This window comes from Aedes aegypti, chromosome 3, assembly GCF_002204515.2.
Source record: "Aedes aegypti strain LVP_AGWG chromosome 3, AaegL5.0 Primary Assembly, whole genome shotgun sequence".
Taxonomy (NCBI): Eukaryota; Metazoa; Arthropoda; class Insecta; order Diptera; family Culicidae; genus Aedes; species Aedes aegypti.
This window is the reverse complement of record NC_035109.1, coordinates 85,234,806-85,252,559: the sequence shown is the minus strand read 5'-3', so window position 1 is coordinate 85,252,559 and position 17,754 is coordinate 85,234,806. Positions and strand designations below refer to the sequence as shown.

The 17,754-nt window shown below is 38.5% G+C and overlaps 1 protein-coding gene across 4 annotated transcripts in view; it reads right to left on the bottom strand.

The window, feature by feature from the left end:
• LOC5579187 (glycerol-3-phosphate dehydrogenase, mitochondrial) overlaps nucleotides 1-17,754 on the bottom strand; it is a 74,483-nt gene that overhangs the window by 13,746 nt on the left and 42,983 nt on the right. For 2 of the 4 annotated variants that reach the window (XM_021851075.1, XM_001664233.2), the window contains exon 1: nucleotides 4,173-4,387. The exons of 1 other annotated variant lie outside the window; for it this stretch is intronic. The gene's annotated coding sequence lies outside the window, so the exon portion shown is untranslated. Of the gene's footprint in view, nucleotides 1-4,172; nucleotides 4,388-17,754 lie in introns of those variants that run through there. One more of the 4 variants, XM_001664234.2, reaches the window with a different exon arrangement.

Genomic DNA, 17,754 nt, shown 5'->3' with positions numbered 1-17,754 from the left:
TGTCTATCAAGAACTGATATAGCTGCAAGTACCTACATGTCGGACTCGAGTTTGTTTTTTGAAATTCTTGTTTTTCAGTTTTTATGCATAAATTTGAGATAATTTAGTATTCAATATACAATATGAATGGTTTAGCAGTTTTAGACGTAGGCAGGAAAAGGAGTTTAAAAAGAAGTATGGAATCATTTGATACTTAAAATAAAAGAGGTTGTCACATTCTCTTATCATATTGCGATACTCCGGGTAGAATCAGGTGATTACGGTTAATGTGGAATATTTCGGGCGGTAATTGGTTAAGAGTGTTTTGGAAAGCCCAAGCAAGACGCTTCGTTTTCGGGACGCCGGGAGTTTGGTTTTCGTTTCGTGGGTTTTGCTGGGCAGTGTTTTGGAAAGCCCAAGCAAGACGGTTCGTTTTCGGGGCGCCGAGAAGTTTTGCTGTTCGCGCTGTGTGAGTGCGAAAAGATATTCGTGTTCAGTCGAGGATGGATTACCAACTGGTGAGCTCGTTTCATGCTTATGATAACACATTTTTTCATGAAAGCGTTACTTTTTTGTAATATTCAATCAAACTTTGTATGATTCGTCACTACAAGTGTCGGCATTATGCCTGTTTTATACAATTCTAATATACATATAAAATTTTTGACATTACTTAAAATATTTTTTGAATTGTTCGATATTATGAATGTCAACGTTTATTTCTAAACTTCTACCAAAGACTTTTCTTCTTGAGGCATAATTGTTCAATAATACTTTTATGTAATTTTCAAACAAACTATGTATGGTTCGTCACTACAAGTGTCGGCATTATTCCTGTTTCATGTAAATTAAAATAAACGCATATATTTTTCTCTTTTCGCCATTAATAAAAACTTCTTTTGAATGGTTCGACATTATAGATGTTGACGTTTATTTTAAATCTTCTACCAAAAACTTTTTGAGACAAAACTAACAACTAGCTTAAAGTATAAATCGTATTTTTCCTCCTTGTCCATGGATCGTATCACCGACCAAAGGTGACTCCCAGATCTTTTCCTTTTCCACTAATAAACATCCTTCCCGTGGTGATTGTGGGGATGCAGATGTATTCTCGGTCTCTAGAAGCAACAATCATTACACCCTAACATTCCTTTCATATCCCAACTGACTGTAAGGACTTGGCCGGCGCCGTTATTGATCAATAATATTAGATCTGCTAAAATTGCACTCCGAGAGTAAGCGGAAACTCCCATCCCTTATTCATTTGGATCGCAGTGCAATTATTACCAGTTCTGATCAATCACGGAGTAGCAACCATTGACATGCATACTCAATCTGTTCGGTAAAAATAACTGGGTTTTGGAACTACCGAAAAAGTCAGTAAACTAAAAAATAATGTCAAAAATCGAAAAACAGAGATTTTTCACTGAAATTTTGCAGAGAGCTTTCTTTTTATATCGTATATCGATAAAAAAATAAAACATGGCGAAATTTGCTTTTCAATTACGCGTGGCGACAGTTTTCATTTAACTGACTTTTTCGGTAGTTCCAAAACCCAGTAAAATTTTACCGACCCCAGTAATTTAATCTAAGTGTGTGTACAGTCAGTCTATGCTATGCTATGCTATGCTTTAGACGTAGGCAGGAAAAGGGGTTTAAAAAAGGTTTTTTTTGTGTATGCTATTTTTTTCGAGGCCCCTAATGTTCCTAGAAATAATTTCTGGCTTTACCACTGCGTCATATAAATAAAACAACGAAAAGAGATAACATTAAAGTTCTTTTATAGCAGATTTTTATTTTTATTTTAGTGATTCGATTATCCGGAGTAAGAAAATCGATACTCCGGGTAATCGAGTCCGACCTGTAAATGTTTTGGTTTTAAACTTAAAAATTCACGCATATGAAATCCGTTCCGTAGATATAAGACTGTTTAAAAATATATACTTTTTTTGATACATCATTTAAACTGTCCTTCCAATGGTCAAAATCGTTTGATTTTGAAAGCATTCATTTGGTTCAGCTTGGAAATATTATGAACTTTCATCATCATCAATAATATCCATAGAAAATATAGTTTTCGATTAATAATGGGGGTTTAATTTTCATACCTCAATAATAGGGAATACCACAATAATGGGCAAATAACCCTAATTGAGCTTTTTTTAAACAAAAAGTACGCTTTCCAGGACATTAAAAATACATCTTTGAAATGTTACATTTTTTTCTGAACATCGATCAGTAATTAATTATTTTTGTAATTCAATCAATAACTCATTGATTTTCTTAAAAAAAACTGGAGGTATTACTTCTAAACCTTCCTGGAGCAATCTTTAATTGCATTAAAAAAAAATGAAGAAGATTCCTTAATAAGTACATTATTCAATAATAGTCATATCTTCATTGACGTGACTTTTCGCCTTTAGGAGTTCACCACTTTTTCCAGAGATTTACTATTGAGGAAGTTTAAAAGAATTGCTCTAGGAGTTTTAGGCACAAAGCTACTCCTGGGAACGTAGGCACCTGGAACTGGAAGATAGTTATCGAATACATGTTTCCGCAAGTAAAGCTTTCAGAACACTCGGAGTGGTTTGCATGCATTAATGGTTATGAGGACACCAAACCTTAAAATATTTCAGTATGTTTCATATTAATTTCAGCCAGCTTAGTAATGTAAACTTCTTCAGCTGGGAAACGTTCACGATTATCCAGGGCATGGCGTATCTTTGTGCTTGCTACAAGATGATCAATTGGAAAAAAAAACTTTCAGTTGACAACTGTTGAAGTGCTCTAACATAACGCTGAGAAGCAGCCTCTGTCTTAGTTGGAATGTAATCGCTATGGAGAAGAATAAAAACTAGCTTCAGTTTGTTTTGTTCTTCAAAACCTGCTCCAATAGGCTATGACAATTGATCGTCCATATGCTCACTTTTACTTCATACATCACGATTATTAAACCGTTCCTTTTATGAGTCTAACCCACAATTGAGCTAAGCGCTTGATTTCAATCTGCGAGCTGTAAGTACAAAAGACATTCATCATCATGTAGAAAAAAACGCCGGGAGAACACCGACGATGAGGTCATCGCATGCTATATGACTGAAAGGCCCATTACCCTGACGATCATGCCTGCGTCACAAAATTAAGTCACTAACTACTCTTGGCACAAAATCGGCTCTCAGCTGCATAGACCGGTCAGTGTTTGCTTTGAAATGATATAATATCACATGAGCCAAAATAAAAGCGAACATTTCCGAGTTCACTATCCGGTTCACTTCTACACGGCAAACGCCATCGATCACCACCTGACGCTGAAAATAGTCCTCGGTTTGGTGTTTACACGCGATCGCCCGAATCAGCTGTGCTTGGCTCCGATTAGTAATCGCGATCGCGACGCATATCGCGATCCTCAATTCTCTCACAATCTCTTGCCGCACTACGTTTACTCGTGCCCCATACGTCCGTAGAGGTCAAACCAAATTCACGTGACGAACGATACAGCGTGGTTCACTATCGGTCCTACACCTGCAGTTTGCAGCTAATGAAATCTGTTTCACTTTCTGTTCAACAGTTACTGTTCTTTTCGTTCTTCTTATCAAACTTATGTCAACTGGCAAACGAAATCGAATCTCTTCGTTCGGAGCTTTGTGAGCACGATACGGTTTCACTATCTTCCTATAAATGTATCCAATGCAAGACCATGCAGTAAGAGCTCACCGTACACTATTATAAAACAGAGTAAAATTCCGATCTATTAATACGAATCTAGGCAAAATACTGTCACTCCATGTTACATAAACTTGATCGAAAAATCACTCGGTAGTATCCCTGAACAAGTCACTTCTGTTAATATTTGCTTCAGGCTGGAGTCTCTTACACTGAAGCCCTTCAATTGATGATTAATTTCACGCGACTAAGTTGGAAATCACAACTCTGTATCTCACAACTCCAGTACTATGTATATAGTATATCACACATATAGTTGCGCGCTTTCGACTTGTTGCGTCTCCAGCCCATGAGTCAACAGTCTGACCTTCAGACATCATCTTCACTGATTTACTCCCACCTCTCCAGCATAAGCGTTTAAAGTCGCAGTAGTTTGCAGATTTTCTTCGCCGTTACATAATGCACTAGCTCTTCTTCCTTCACCAATCAATGCACTTATCCATATAGAAAAACGCCCTGCCCAGTATTACCTTGATTCTTTCACCGACTTTCAAATGACTAAAAAGGAAATTCCAAAAACAAACTTCACACCTTCTTCCGCACGATAAGTGCACTGGAAATACACCTGTCTGTCACACCTTTGGCCTGAAGGACGACACAAAGCGCGGCGGATAAGGACGAGGTCGATTCGAGAACGTCGCGAAGCGAACTAACTCTGCAGTCTGTGCTGCAGCGGTGTAAAGTGACTCTCGCAAATAAACCCGCTAAATACAGTTGCGACAGCCTACTATAGGTACCTATACTTCCATCAACACACTATAACGATGTAACTTGTGCACCTTCGATAGTGTTGCAGTTGATTTACGTGCAGCTGAGTAAAGTTATAGTAAAGTACGTATTAGACGATCAGTCAGTACCGAATGGGACTACTTTCGATCAGATTTGTGTGGCAGTCTGTATCCGTTTGTAAGGCCAAGCGCAGAAACGCACGTGGTTAGTCGCGAAATCGGTTATTCGGTAGAGTAGGTGGAGCACGTGCTCTCTTCGTGCCTTGCCGATGCTTATGTCGTTTGCGTTTGATGATTATTGCGAACAGATCATAAAGTTTATAAGAGTAATTGGCGTATCAGTACTGTACTGTACTTATATGACAGTGAGAACTGGTTATAATATTTAGTATTGCATTCACCAGCACATGGGTGTAGCCAGAATTTCCATCAGGGGCAAGAGGCCTAAAAATCAAAAGTTTCTGTATCGTTAAGATATGCATTTTTTGATGAATGTTGGGCATGTCGTGCCATTGGTACCTTTGTATGGTCCTAAATCCTAATGCCCAGAAACAGATATCAAAGACATAATAAAGACCTCTATGTTCCTTGCCGTTGCCCAGAAATGTATGGCACATAAGGTAATAGATCAAAATCCAGAATGCTGTGAAAAGTGTACTGTCAAACTTGGGTACCGTTTGCAGTACCGTAATCCGGGGTAACATTGATCATTTTTCTGAATGTTTCATTGATAGTTCGTTGAAAAATGCAAATGTTGCAAATTTTATATTTTTAAAACAAGTACTGCCACCCATATTTTGAGACTATATAGGGGAATTAGGGGCATAATGGACACGTTAAGCAAATGTTCGTTTTAAGACCATAAAATGGCAATATATTTAATTTACCCGTCGCTATTTTTAAGTTTGATGTTAGTATGACGTGCTACATTCATTCATGATGATAAAAATCATATCATATGTCAGAAAAGCGAGATAGAAAATTTGGTCGAAAACAAGGCTGGTAAAAAGGTATCGGGGCGAAATGAACACCTGCATGAAATTTAGTGATTCCAATATATTTAATGACTGTCAATCGTTCCAATATGTAAAAGGGCTCTTCCTCAAACATAATAACTAAAAAGAACCTTTCTGGGTTCGTTACCTTGCTCAAAACTTGGATTTTTCCTCGACCTTGCTTATGTGTCAATTTGAAACTGAGAAAAACTTTAAGTCAAATTTTGAAGGACAATTGAAGCAAAAAATAATCTTTTATACCGTCAAACCCTTCAAATGCAATACAGATTTCATGCGGTGTATGAACTTTTGATGAAGTATGCATATTCTCAGATATTGAGGGGGTGTCCATTTCGCCCCGTATGTTCATTATGCCCCTAATCCCCCTACTGTATTTTGTTTACTGAAAAATTTAAGCATGTTGAAAAAAATGTTTTAAGCGATTTTTTTATTTAGCTGATATGGGGTAACATTGATCACCTATGTAAACAACGTTCGGTAATACTGAAAATGTCGTTACGTACTTAAATCATGCCCCCTGAAGCCGAATATGAAGGCCAAACGCTTACAAGTCATTTACTTTTTGAGTTATTTTAAAATTAAAAACACCTTGAACCACGGAATACGCCTAAAGGTAAGCAATTTCCTAAGGGAATTTTACATTCTTAACAGTTATTCTGTAATGTTGCCTAATTGAGCATACTTATAGAAGTTTTGACAACGGAATCGTTTTCGGCGATGTCATTTTTAGTAAGAATTACATTTTCCTTGCTTATATTGTTTGCAGAAATAATGTGGGACATGAATCTTAGATAGTGTCATCCTTAACAATTAAAATCATTTTTGACGTTGGATAACGTCTTACGGCAACATACTGGGGTACAATTTCGAAAAACGAAAAATCGCTCGCGTCACGAAAAGTGGTTAGATTTTGACTGTTAATAACTTACTAATGCCCGGATAGATTTTCTAGATTCTTGCACCAATCGATTGGAAATCTTTCTACGAATCTACTCCAACAATGAAAACTATTGATTCTCATGGCTAAACTATTGAAAAATTGAGAAATATCGAAGCATGTCTTATTTTTCGAAGAAAAGCACATTTTTCCTGTGTATTCCTGACACAGACATCATTGAGAGATATCTTAGCCACTTTCGTCTTTCGAAGGGAAACGCCCCTTTCGGTCTTCTTCTTACTTCTCTTTATTATCTCGTGTTCAGTCGAAGCCAATCAAATTCCACTTCACGCGCACGCGCACGACCGCATTTTAATTCAATCGTCTTCGGTAATCTTTTGGTGTGTTTCTGTCTAAGAATGGAATGAAAACCCAGTTCGATGGATTGTGACTACCACCAACCGTCCTTATCAGGACGACAATTTAATTTTGAAAGAGAGTTATGAGAATTTTACACCGTGAAGAGCGACATTACTGGTGAATGGATGTGATGGATTCATATTTCGATCAGTCATTTGCCACATGCATGCCAAAGCAATCAGTATAAACTTGTCGAATTGAAAGCTAAAACTTATCAGCAACAGCTTTGTTGATGATTTGATTTGGTAAGAAATTGTCGATCGAAACCAAATAAGCGCATAGAGAAAACTGCAAAAATGCTACCGCCGCCCGACGGGAACCTAGCTAAAACTTTGTTTGCCGTTGAAAAACTAATCATCCGAAATTTAAATTGGTAATTAAATAAATTAATTAATTAATAATAGGTGAAATATCTTAAGCCGTAACTCTTTTACGTGGAATACATTGTTGTGGCTCTGAAAAGGGCCGTTTTGCTTGAAATTGCGTCCTAATTCAATTTAAACTCGTTCGCCACGGATACGACGAGCCAGCTAGAAGGCCTTCGGCATGATGGTGACACGCTTGGCGTGGATCGCGCACATGTTAGTACCCTCAAAGATAGGCCTCGCTCGCTTCCTGCTGGGCCATGACGCCAAGCTGTGTAATCGCAAATCGGTCTTGAAGTCCTGAGCGATTTCACGGACCAGGCGCTGGAAATACAACTTGTCGATCAGCAGCTCCGTAGAATTCTGGTAGCGACGGATCTCACGCAGAGCGACCGTTCCTGGCCGATAGCGATACGGCTTCTTGACTCCTCCGGTGGCTGGGGCGCTCTTGCGAGCGACTTTCGTGACCGGCTGCTTGCGAGGGGCTACTTTCCAGCCATCGTCGTAGTAGTGTTCTCTGGACGGATTGAAACAAACGAATGATTGAATTTGCGCGGCTGCCGGTCCCTTTTATGACCTTCTCTTGCGAGCGAGCGAGACGAACAGTGAACAGCGAGCGAGCAAGAAGAATTCATCCATCGCGTACCGCATAAAAGCAGCCGAGCCGGCGGCCGAGCATCAGTTTTGTTACAATCGTTGCCGAAGTTAGACCGGCCTCGGAAAAGGAAGCGCCAAGCGTGACAACATCCAGTGCATCATCACCAAGCCCGCCATCCGCCGTCTGGCTCGCCGTGGCGACGTCAATCGTACCTCCGGTCTCATCTACGAGGAAACCCGCGGTGTGCTGAGCTGAAGTCATCCAGAATTCTGTCGGCTACGCTCTGAAGTGGCAGGGCCATACGCTGTACAGATTTGGAAGCTAAATCGTCCCCATCACCGACAGCAAAACTACCACTGAATTCACAAAACCTGAGCATGAAATGGCGATCGACGATATCCTCACCCAACCGTCCTTTTCAGGACGACAATTTAATTTGGAAAGAGTTTCGAAAATATTTCACGCAACATTATTGGCAATAGTCACAGCAACAGAACTGTCGGTGAATCAAAAAGTAAGAGGTTGTTTCCGAGATACAACCGCCAAGTTGACGTTGGATAACGTTAGCTTCATCTATTTCCTGGCTTAAGACCGGCACAAACTTATGAAAGATTTCTACTGATAAAAATCCAATCAATTTTCATATTATTTGTTGCATGTCAATTCTGACCTATTGTGGACATTGTGTGTTAGCACAGAAAATCTGTGGTGTAAGTTTGGTTCGGTTAACACTTCAACACCGATAGACTCGGTCGATGGAAGAATAAGCATGAGCGGTAACTCTTGCTTCCCAAACAAATATTTCGGTCGAACGTTAGGACCACGCATGATCCACTAAGATTGGTTACTTTAGTAGTTTACGAATCCAGTTTGAGGTTGAGGTACTTCTCCATGAAGTTCGCGAGCTCCATGTTCTCCTCTTTGCTCAAATCGATGTTAAAGTTCCTTTTGATACTGGAAGAAGTTCAGCACCATGAAGAACTTTTTCTGCTTCGTAGTGGTATCCGGGCAAATTTGCGATTCCAGAGCTCGGCCGTCATGGTCCTGCAGGAAGCGAATGGCCTATCTGATCGGTTTGTTTAAGATTACCAACCTGTGTGCGATCTACGCCAAACGTGTCAGCATCATACCAAAGGACATCCAACTGACTCGTCGTATCCGTGGAGAACGCGCTTAAATTGAATTGCAGCACAATTTCAAACAAAACGGCTCACAACTATGCATTCGATGTAAAAGAGTTACAACCAGAGACACTTCATCTATAACTATTAATTGATAAATAAATTTATATATTTATCAATAATAATTTTGGTTGATTAGTTTTCTAGTTAGCTGTTGCTGATTAGTTTTAGCTCTTTGTTTGACAAATTAATACTCTGATCGCCTAGCATGCATTTGCATGTAGGTAGCGACGACGACAACGGAATTATTTAAAGACACGGACACCGTCTTCAGCCATTTAGCTGCACAGACTGTAACTTAACACTAGACAACGGACAAGCATGCTCCAGTGGCACAGCCGAGAAACATTCCTGACGAAAAGTTTCGACGGCTGAAGCGGGAATCGAGCCCACACCCCATGACGCGAAGCGATTATTGCCTGGCGACACTAACCACTCGGTCACGAAGCCCAAAGTAGGTAAAGTTTGTAAGGATGCTTAAAATATATCCTTGAGCCCGATTTCATCTTCTAAACTGGTACCGTAATCCGGGGTAACATTGATCATTTTTCTGAATGTTTCTTTAATATTTCATTTGAAAATGCAAATTTTGCAAAGTTTATATTTTTAAAACAAGTACTGCCACCCATAGCTCGAGACTATATACTGAATTTTGTTTATTTAAAGATTTAAGCACGTTAAGAAACACGTTTTAGGCGATATTTTTATTAAGCTGATATGGGGTAACATTGATCACCTTTGTAAACAACGTTCGGTAATACTGAATATGTCGTTACTTACTTAAATCATGGCCCCTGAATCCGATTATGAAGGCCAAACGCTTACAAGTCATTTACTTTTTGAGTTATTTTAAAATTAAAAGCACCTCGAACCACGGAATACGCCTAAAGGTATGCAATTTCCTAAGGGAATTTTACATTCTTAACAGTAATTCGGTAATATTGCCTAAATGAGCATACTTATAAACGATTTGACAACAGAATCGTTCTCGGCGATGCCATTTTTAGTAAGAATCTTATTTTCCTTGCTTATATCGTTTGCAGAACTTATGTGAGACACGAATCTTTGGTAGTGTCATCCTTAACAATAAAAATCATTATTTCAAAAAGTTGACAAATTAACGAATAAAGTAAACTCATTTTTCGCAAAAATATTAACTTTTATTAGCTCATGAATATAAGAAAGAGAAGCACTACTCATGATTTGGAAATATTTCAATAATAATTTTTAATACGTTCTTTTGATGAATGACTCCTTTCCGATCAATGTTACTCCGCTGATCAATGATACCCCAGATTACGGTACCAATTAGCTCATACGGTTGAAATAATTAAATTTCTGTTATATATCAGGTTTTTCCTGAGAAATTGCCTACATCTAGGCGTTTTTATCACAATTCTTGAAATTAACTATTCATTATTTCTTTACATATTGCATTATTAAGCATTTTGCAAGCATATTCGAATTCAGGGAGCTCATATTCATTATGTAGAGTCGTTTCAAAAAAAAGTAAGAGGTTGTTTCCGAGATACAACCGCCAAGTTGACGTTGGATAACGTTAGCTTCATCTATTTCCTGGCTTAAGACCGGCACAAACTTATGAAAGATTTCTACTGATAAAAATCCAATCAATTTTCATATTATTTGTTGCAATTCTGACCTATTGTGGACATTGTGTGTTAGCACAGGTGGTGTAAGTTTGGTTCGGTTAACACTTCAACACCGATAGACTCGGTCGATGGAAGAATAAGCATGAGCGGTAACTCTTGCTTCCCAAACAAATATTTCGGTCTAACGTTAGGTCCACGCATGATCCACTAAGATTGGTTGCTTTAGTAGTTTACGAATCCAGATTGAGGTTGAGGTACTTCTCCATGAAGTCCGCGAGCTCCATGTTCTCCTCTTTGCTCAAATCGATGTTTAAGTTCCTTTTGATACTCGAAGAAGTTCCGCACCATGAAGAACTTTTTCTGCTTCGTAGTGGTATCCGGGCAAATCTGCGATTCCAGAGCTCGGCCGTCATGGTCCTGCAGGAAGCGAATGGCCTATCTGATCGGTTTGTTTAAGATTACCAACCTGTGCGCGATCCACGCCAAGCGTGTCAGCATCATACCGAAGGACATCCAACTGACTCGTCGTATCCGTGGAGAACGTGAATTGCAGCACAATTTCAAACAAAACGGGTCATTCGATGTAAAAGAGTTACAACCAGAGACACTTCATCTATAACTATTAATTAATTTATTTATTTATCAATTATAATTTTGGTTGATTAGTTTTCTAGTTAGCTGTTGCTGATTAGTTTTAGCTCTTTGGAATCGTTCAAATATTACGTAACGCAACAGGGGGAGGGAGGGGGTCTAGCAGAGTGTTACGGTCCATACCAAAATTTAAAATTTTTGGCAAATTTTGCGTTACGTAATATTTGAATGAACCCTTTGTTTGACAAATTAATACTCTGATCGCTCTAGCATGCATTTGCATGTAGGTAGCGACGACGACAACGGAATTATTCAAAGTAAGTAAAGTTTGTAAGGATGCTTAAAATATATCCCCGAGCCCGATTCCATCTTCTAAACTGGTACCAATTAGCTCATACGGTTGAAATAATTAAATTTCTGTTATATATCAGGTTTATCCTTAAGAAATTGCCTACATCAAGGCGTTTTTATCACAAATCTTGAAATTAACTATTCATTATTTCTTTACATATTGCATTATTAAGCATCTTGCAAGCATATTCGAATTCAGGGAGCTCATATTCATTATGTAGAGTCGTTTCAAAAAATAACAATAATCGCATTGACAAGTGATCAATTTCACCCCGAAATGGGTTCCCCGATTTTCTATTTAAGGGATGATTTTTAGCACTAAAACCACATTTGTTATAAAATTTTGGCACATGAGCCAAAGAGGCTGACCGTCGTAATTGTATTCAGTTGTTTGGCATTTTCAACATGATTGAAAACAGACAAGAAAAACCATGAAAAATGATCAATTATCACTTAATTACGGCACATGTAAACTCCAAAACGTCAAAACCTTATAACAGCAAGAAAAATGTGCTTTTCTATTAAAAATAAGACATGCCTCGATATTTACCAATTGTTCAATAGTTTAGTCATGAAAATCAATAGTTTTCATTATTTGAGTAGATTCGTAGAAAGATTTGCAATCGATTGGTGCAAGAATCTTAAAAATTTATGCGGGTGTTAGTAAGTTATTAACAGTCAAAATCTAACCACTTTTCGTGACGCGAGCGATTTTTCGTTTTTCGAAATTGTACCCCAGTATGTTGCCGTAAGACGTTATCCAACGTCAAAAGTTCTTCATGGTGCGGAACTTCTTCGAGTATCAAAAGGAACTTAAACATCGATTTGAGCAAAGAGGAGAACATGGAGCTCGCGGACTTCATGGAGAAGTACCTCAACCTCAATCTGGATTCGTAAACTACTAAAGCAACCAATCTTAGTGGATCATGCGTGGACCTAACGTTAGACCGAAATATTTGTTTGGGAAGCAAGAGTTACCGCTCATGCTTATTCTTCCATCGACCGAGTCTATCGGTGTTGAAGTGTTAACCGAACCAAACTTACACCACCTGTGCTAACACACAATGTCCACAATAGGTCAGAATTGCAACAAATAATATGAAAATTGATTGGATTTTTATCAGTAGAAATCTTTCATAAGTTTGTGCCGGTCTTAAGCCAGGAAATAGATGAAGCTAACGTTATCCAACGTCAACTTGGCGGTTGTATCTCGGAAACAACCTCTTACTTTTTTTGAAACGACTCTACATAATGAATATGAGCTCCCTGAATTCGAATATGCTTGCAAAATGCTTAATAATGCAATATGTAAAGAAATAATGAATAGTTAATTTCAAGAATTGTGATAAAAACGCCTAGATGTAGGCAATTTCTCAGGAAAAACCTGATATATAACAGAAATTTAATTATTTCAACCGTATGAGCTAATTGGTACCGTAATCTGGGGTATCATTGATCAGCGGAGTAACATTGATCGGAAAGGAGTCATTCATCAAAAGAACGTATTAAAAATTATTATTGAAATATTTCCAAATCATGAGTAGTGCTTCTCTTTCTTATATTCATGAGCTAATAAAAGTTAATATTTTTGCGAAAAATGAGTTTACTTTATTCGTTAATTTGTCAACTTTTTGAAATAATGATTTTTATTGTTAAGGATGACACTACCAAAGATTCGTGTCTCACATAAGTTCTGCAAACGATATAAGCAAGGAAAATAAGATTCTTACTAAAAATGGCATCGCCGAGAACGATTCTGTTGTCAAATCGTTTATAAGTATGCTCATTTAGGCAATATTACCGAATTACTGTTAAGAATGTAAAATTCCCTTAGGAAATTGCATACCTTTAGGCGTATTCCGTGGTTCGAGGTGCTTTTAATTTTAAAATAACTCAAAAAGTAAATGACTTGTAAGCGTTTGGCCTTCATAATCGGATTCAGGGGCCATGATTTAAGTAAGTAACGACATATTCAGTATTACCGAACGTTGTTTACAAAGGTGATCAATGTTACCCCATATCAGCTTAATAAAAATATCGCCTAAAACGTGTTTCTTAACGTGCTTAAATCTTTAAATAAACAAAATTCAGTATATAGTCTCGAGCTATGGGTGGCAGTACTTGTTTTAAAAATATAAACTTTGCAAAATTTGCATTTTCAAATGAAATATTAAAGAAACATTCAGAAAAATGATCAATGTTACCCCGGATTACGGTACCAGTTTAGAAGATGAAATCGGGCTCAAGGATATATTTTAAGCATCCTTACAAACTTTACCTACTTTGGGCTTCGTGACCGAGTGGTTAGTGTCGCCAGGCAATAATCGCTTCGCGTCATGGGGTGTGGGCTCGATTCCCGCTTCAGCCGTCGAAACTTTTCGTCAGGAATGTTTCTCGGCTGTGCCACTGGAGCATGCTTGTCCGTTGTCTAGTGTTAAGTTACAGTCTGTGCAGCTAAATGGCTGAAGACGGTGTCCGTGTCTTTAAATAATTCCGTTGTCGTCGTCGCTACCTACATGCAAATGCATGCTAGGCGATCAGAGTATTAATTTGTCAAACAAAGAGCTAAAACTAATCAGCAACAGCTAACTAGAAAACTAATCAACCAAAATTATTATTGATAAATATATAAATTTATTTATCAATTAATAGTTATAGATGAAGTGTCTCTGGTTGTAACTCTTTTACATCGAATGCATAGTTGTGAGCCGTTTTGTTTGAAATTGTGCTGCAATTCAATTTAAGCGCGTTCTCCACGGATACGACGAGTCAGTTGGATGTCCTTTGGTATGATGCTGACACGTTTGGCGTAGATCGCACACAGGTTGGTAATCTTAAACAAACCGATCAGATAGGCCATTCGCTTCCTGCAGGACCATGACGGCCGAGCTCTGGAATCGCAAATTTGCCCGGATACCACTACGAAGCAGAAAAAGTTCTTCATGGTGCTGAACTTCTTCCAGTATCAAAAGGAACTTTAACATCGATTTGAGCAAAGAGGAGAACATGGAGCTCGCGAACTTCATGGAGAAGTACCTCAACCTCAAACTGGATTCGTAAACTACTAAAGTAACCAATCTTAGTGGATCATGCGTGGTCCTAACGTTCGACCGAAATATTTGTTTGGGAAGCAAGAGTTACCGCTCATGCTTATTCTTCCATCGACCGAGTCTATCGGTGTTGAAGTGTTAACCGAACCAAACTTACACCACAGATTTTCTGTGCTAACACACAATGTCCACAATAGGTCAGAATTGACATGCAACAAATAATATGAAAATTGATTGGATTTTTATCAGTAGAAATCTTTCATAAGTTTGTGCCGGTCTTAAGCCAGGAAATAGATGAAGCTAACGTTATCCAACGTCAACTTGGCGGTTGTATCTCGGAAACAACCTCTTACTTTTTCGAAAAGTTGACAAATTTACGCCTAAGGTAAACACAATTTTCGTAAATATATTAACTTTCATTAGCTCATGAATATAAGAAAGAGAAGCACCATTCATGATTTGGAAATGTTTCATCAATAAATGATAATGCGAACTTTTGATGAGATGAGTCGTTCCGATCAATCAAATTCCGCTGATCAATGATACCCCGGATTACGGTACCAAGGAAACAAATGCAGTGGTACCCATTTTGAACCCGCCTCTCTATTCGTCTCTGCAGATACTCTCGTTCCCCATGTCAATTGATCATTGTCCGAGTGCCAGAGAAAGACTCTAAGTCAAACTGGGCACTACGGTGCTCTGGAAATCTAGGTTGTTGGTGTCAAGCACAGGAGCACGACTATCATCCATGAACAACTAGAGTGAAGCCATAAATTTGTTGCTAAAGAAGGTGCTGATTTAAGGCTAAGTAGCCCGTCATTCGTTTTGGCAACAATGATGACTTTGCAGCTTGCAGTTCAAAGTGATATAATTCATCCTTGATAGTTCATATTGACTCGAAAAAGTATCACTGTACGCGCTAACATACATAAAGTATGCTGATACTTTTTCAGCTCTGTCAGTGCAAAACCAACTGATTTTCTTTGATTCGAAATTGTGAGATGAAATAGCAACAATCATCAACGTCGCGTACAAATTTCAATGACGGCCTACTTCGCCTTAACAGCTCGTCCAAAAATACCGATTTAAGCACGAGACACACTCGTTTTCGAATGCGACACTTATATTTCACTTATTATTTTGGTATTTTTTGCGTATAATTTTATCCAGTGTTCTGTAGTTGCATGATTATTTATAGGGTGTTCCAGAAAGTATGGGCACAACTTCGATGTCAAGAATCACAATATTTTTTCAAGCAAATTAGTATTTTTTATATTTTTGTATTTTTCCTTGGGGCATTTTAACTGCTGCCTGTGAAAATTTTGTTTGAATAAATAAACTTTTACATTGAAATTTTTGATTTTAGAACATCAATTCTTATCTAGCCAGCACAGACCCCGCTTTTGTGTTATGTTGTCTCTCAACTAGTAATATTTTTTTGACGTAGAAGTACGTCTTTCTTCTCTATACAGGAGTGAAATTGGAATTTCAAAACCAAGAGCGTTACGCTGGCATGAAATATTTTAAACGTTTATAACTTTTTCCTGGCTTAACGAAATTTCTTGATTAGCACCTCAATCGAAAGATAAGACATCAAAGCTTCATGTCGTTCACTTACTGAATCCCACATACCTGTCCAAATAGTTAAATAACTGTTTTAAAATAGAACGTTGATTTCAAGCAAATCTATAAATAGGGGTGGCAAGAGAAAATTTGACGTCATTTGCTTTTCACTCTCCGATTGGCTCGCATCACAGCAGGCGACAGATCGGCTTGCTTTGACCGGGCGTGCTTCTCAGGCACAGACATCGACAGCGATGAACCCCCCGTTTGGCGTGGTTCGCTCAAATCAAACTGTCGAGCGAGCGAGAGAAGATGCCGTCCGAAGCTAAACCCATCACCGCTGCCGCCGCCTAGAAGAAGAAGAGGAAGCAGTCCACAGGTGAATTTGCGGTCGAACTGTGAACACGGTCGGGCGAGTCATTCTCGCTTTGTGGTTCACCGCTTGTTTGCGTTCACCCAGCCATCGTCATCGCCGCCGCAAATTTCATCGGCCGAGGAGCTGTTGACCCGTGCTTCAAAATTTCGACTCGTGATGAAATCATCATTGGCGGTCAAGAAGCAATCCTGTTAGGAGCAAATACCAGAAGCCCCCTGAGTTTTGCTGGTCCGAGCAGTGTTATTTATCCGTAACAACATCGAAGCTAACAAAGCCATCGGTTCTTTTCAGAGCCATCAAATTTGTGGAAAAGAGTTAAAAGAGAAATATTTCCGACTTTATTTATAACTTCTAATATTCCTAAATCAATTTCACGGCTTCATACTAAATTTAATTTGTCATGAATAATTTATGACTCAACCATTTTAGATTGTACTCGCGGACGCTGCTGCAGTGCCGTCGGGGTGAGTGCTCAACATTTCACAACGATTGTAAAATAGAGTGGCTTTTCCAACAGCGCCTTTTATGTTCCATATTTTATAGGAACACTAAACAAATTATCCCATGTAACAAAATTGCGACATATCTAGAAAGCTTTTGATAAGACATTCTCATTGAACAATTGTAATAATGTTGGCACCCATGGATCCGAAATTTACCGTCATAATAAAGAAAACTATTGATTATCAATAGCTCGTATTGAATATTTAGGGAATTCCAATCATTCCAACAGTTCATGTTCGACCAATTTCTCACGTATTAGTATTCTCCACAATTTTCAAGTAATTCCAAGCCCGACACATTATTAGCACATACCCATTTCCCAGATTGGTCGATCAGAAAGCGAAGAGCACAAAAGGGAGGAGCATCATCTGCTATTCCAAGGTTATAAAACATGCTGCCTTCGTTGGATTCAGTTTCATTCCATTTCCGCTTTCGAGCTGGTAAGAGCTCCTCCGAACTTGCTTAGCGAGAAGTACCTCGCTGCTAGAAGCCTGCTGAGCTGTTAATCCAGAATCTGGTTTGTGAAATCGCTCAAGATTTTAAAATTGAGCTACGTTTCCAGATTTCAACTAAATCCCTGTGATCCGCTACCCTGTTGCTGTTGTGCACCCATGAAATATTTAGCTGGTTTGTCGAATAAACTGAGAACTTATTAACATATTCTTCTTCTTCTTCTTCTTCTTCTTCTTCTTCTTCTTCTTCTTCTTGGCATTAACGTCCTCACTGGGACAGAGCCTGCTTCTCAGCTTAGTGTTCTTATGACACTTCCACAGTTATTTACTGAGAGCTTTCTTTGCCAAAGTTTCCATTTTTGCATTCGTA